Source organism: Meles meles, unplaced genomic scaffold, assembly GCF_922984935.1.
Source record: "Meles meles unplaced genomic scaffold, mMelMel3.1 paternal haplotype, whole genome shotgun sequence".
Lineage (NCBI taxonomy): Eukaryota > Metazoa > Chordata > Mammalia > Carnivora > Mustelidae > Meles > Meles meles.
This window is the reverse complement of record NW_025721128.1, coordinates 417,991-421,911: the sequence shown is the minus strand read 5'-3', so window position 1 is coordinate 421,911 and position 3,921 is coordinate 417,991.

Genomic DNA, 3,921 nt, shown 5'->3' with positions numbered 1-3,921 from the left:
AGTTGGAGTCTCTTTCCTCATTGACCTATCTTTCTCCCCTCACTACGTTCATGTTTTCTTTCTGAAATTCCATAGAAGTCAAATTATAGGCTCTTGGTCATTTCTTACTGATTTTGCTTAGCTAAATCCACTCTAGATCCATCCACATGCCCCTAGGTCCTAACGCTAATCCTATGTTGACTTTTCTGGCTTCCATACCCAGAGAACTGCCCCCAAGTCCTGCAGGTTGGGGACACCTGAGCCACACCCCAGGACTCTGGCTGCCACCCAGGAGGAAACTGTGCCCATCAGAGCTGCGCAAAACCCTCAGAGCATGAGAAATCTGCATGCCCCCCTAAAGCCACCCCAACCATCAGCAGCCCCCAGCCATAAAGCCGGATTCTGCCACAGTGCTGGAAAATTGCCCTCAACTTGTCCCTGAGGGGAGCCACCCTCAGCGCTGGCAGATTGGGTCTGTAATGCCCCTAGGCCCTAACCCTTACCCTAGGTCAGTTGTACAGGCTTTCGTGCCCAGAGTGCAGGCTCCCAAGCCCACCAGATTGGGGATGCCTGAGACTCACACAGGCACTCCACGGCCAACCTAGGGAGAAATGGTGCCATTTGCAGCTGCACAGAAAGCTCAGAGCGAGAGAAACATGCATACCCCTGGAGGGCAATCCCAGCATCTGTGCCCCACTGACAAAAACCCCCAAGACTCTGACCTGCTGCCTGATGCCAGCCCTCAACTCAGCCCTTCGGGGAACCCTCCACAGCTCTGAGAGATCAGGCCTGCCATGCCCTAGGCCCTAACCCTCACCCTACCTTGAGTTTTCAGACTTCCATCATCAGAGTCCTGGCTGACAAACCTTCGACACTGGGGACTCTGTAGCGACACCACAGGACTTCTGCCTGCCCTCTAAAAGAAAAAGAAGTCCTAAGAAGCTGCACAAAACCCACAGATAATGAGAAACCTGCAGAAACCCTGAGACCACCCTCATCTATGGAGGACATCCCTGGATAGTAATACACATTTCTACACTCAGCTTGAGATCCGACCTCGAGTCAGCCACCCAGGTAGCTGACCCCAGAGCCAGCAGATCAGACCTGCCATGCCCCTATGCCCTAATCCTAACCCTACCTTTGGTTATCAGGCATCTGTCCCTAGAGGCATGGTCTCAAATCCATCCATATGGGGGACCCATGGGCCACAAAATAGAACTCTCCTGCCCCCACAGAGGGAAACCTTGCTATTTGGAGCCATGTAAAACCCTCAGAGTAGAGGAAACCTGCATGGCCCCCGAGGCAACCCTCCCATTCAGAGGCCGCCCTGGACACATACCTGCATTGTTACCCTCAGCCTGAGCCCTGTTTTCAACTCAGGCCCTTGGTTATCTCACTACAGAGCCAACATATCAGGCCTGCCATGACCCTAAGCCCTAATCCTAACCCTAGGTTGGATTTTCCAGCATCCATATCCAGAGCCCGGCTCTCAAATCCCTCCATATGTGGAATCTATGAGCCATAAAAGAGGACTTCTCCTGTCCCCCAGAGTGAAACCTTGCTATTTGGAGCTGTGCAATATCCATAGAGCAGGAGAAACCTCCATGGCCCAATGAGGCCACCCTCATATTCAACAGTCCTCAGAGACACAAACTACAAACTAAGCAACTGCATGACACTCGCCCTAACTGCAAATCCCAGGGAGCTCGAGTCAGCATCTTCAGATCATACCTGCCATGCCCTAGGCCCTAACCCTAACCCTAGCCTGGGTTTTCAGACTTCCTTCCCCAGCGTCTGGGCCCAAAAGCCCTCTAGATTGGGGACTCTGGAGCTACAAAACAGGATTCTGCCTGCCCTCCAGAATGAAACCATGCCCTATAGATCTGCACTAAATGCCCAGATTAGGAGAAACCTGCATGGCCCCTGAGGCCACCCCACTTTCATAGGACGCCATGGACACAACCCCTCATTATGAACCTCAGTCTGAGCCATTTTTCAACCTAGCACCTTGATTAGCTCGCCCCAGAGCCAGAAGTTCAGGCCTGCCATGCCCCTAGGCCCTAATCCTAACCCTATGCTGGGTTTTTTGGCATCCATACCCAGAGCCCTGCTCTAGAATTCCTCCATATGGGAGACCCCTGAGACATAAAACAGGACTATTCCTGTCCCCTGAAAGAAACCTTGCTATTTGGAACTGCACAAAACCCCCAGAGGGGGAAAAACATCCATGGCCTCATGAGGCCACCCTCACATTCTGTGGCCCTGTGGACACATACTCAAGCCTGAGCGACGTCCTGACACTAGTCCTAACTGAAGATCCCAGGGGACTCACCCCAGCATCTGCAGATCGGGCCTGCTGTGCCTAGGCCCTAAAACTCACCCTAGGTTGGGTTTCAGACTTCTGTCCCCAGAGCCCTGGCCCACCAGTCCTCCAGACTGGGGACTCTTGAGCCTCATCACAGAACTTGGCCAACCCTCCAGAAGGAAACTGTGCCCTATAGAGCTGCCCCAAACACCCAGATTAAGAGAAACCTGGACGGCTCCCAAAGGACACCCCCATTTACTGAGGCCATCCCTGGACAGTGATACACATTCTGACACTCAGCTTGAGCCCTCACCTCCACTCAGCCTCCCAGGTAGCTGGCCCCAGAGCCAGAAGATCAGACCTGCCATACCCCTAGGCCCTAATCCTACCCCTAGTATTGGTTTTCAGACATCTATCCATAGAGGCCTGGTCTCGAATCCCTCCATATGGTGGACCCCTGAGCCACAAAACAGAACTCTTCCTGCCCCTAGAGAAGAAAAACTTGCTATGTAGAGCTCTGAAAAACCTCAGAGCAGGAGAAACCTGCATGGCCCCTGATGCCTCCCCCACTTTCAGAGGTTGTCGTGGACACACACCCCCATTGTGACCCTCAGCCTAAACCTGTTTTCAACTCAGGCTCCTGGGGAGCTCACCCCAGAGTCAGCAGCCTGTCAAGTCCCTGCACCCTATTCCTAATCCTAGGTTGGGTTTTCTGGCATCCATACCCAGAGGCCTGCTCTCAAATCCCTCCATATGGAGGACCCCAGAGCTATAAAGTAGGACTCCTCCTGTCCCCCAGAATGAAATCTTGCTATTTGGAGCTGCGCAAATCCCCCAGAGTAGGAGAAACATCCATGGGGTCATGAGGCCAGCCCCACATCCGGCAGACCTAATGGACACGAACTCTAGCCTGAGCGACTGCCGGACACTCGCCCTAACTGCAGATCCCAGGGAGCTCGTCTCAGAGTCTGCAGATTGGGTCTGTCAGGCCCTAGGCCCTAAACCTAACCCTAGCTTGGGTTTCAGACTTCTGTCCCCACAGGCCTGGCCCACAAGCCCTCCAGATTGGGGCTCTGAAGCCATACCACAGAACTCTACCTGCCCTCCAGAAGGAAACCATGTCCTTTGGACCTGTAAAAAAATCCCAAATTAATGGAAACCTGGAAGCTTCCGGTGCCACCCCCATTTAAGGAGGCCATCCCTGGACAGTGATACACATTCTGGCACTCAGCTTGAGCCCTGATCTCCAGTCACCCACCCAGGTAACTGGCCCCAGAGCCAGCAGGTTGGACCTGCCATGCCACTAGGCCCTAAACCTAACCCAAATTTGGGATTTCAGGCATCTGTCCCTAGACGCCTTGTCTCGAATCCCTCCATATCGGGGACCCTGACCACAAAACAGAACTCTTCCTGCCCCCCAGAAGGAAACCATGCTATTTTGAGCTGTGTAAAAACCTCAGAGTAGGAGAAACCTGAATGGCCCCTGAGGCCACCCCCACTTCCATAGACCACCCTGGACACGACCCCACATTTTAATAGTCAGCCTGAGCCCCGTTTTCAACTCAGCCCCCTGGGTAGCTCGTCCCAGAGCCAGGAGATCGGGCCTGCCATGCCCCTAGGCCCTAAGCCTAACCCTC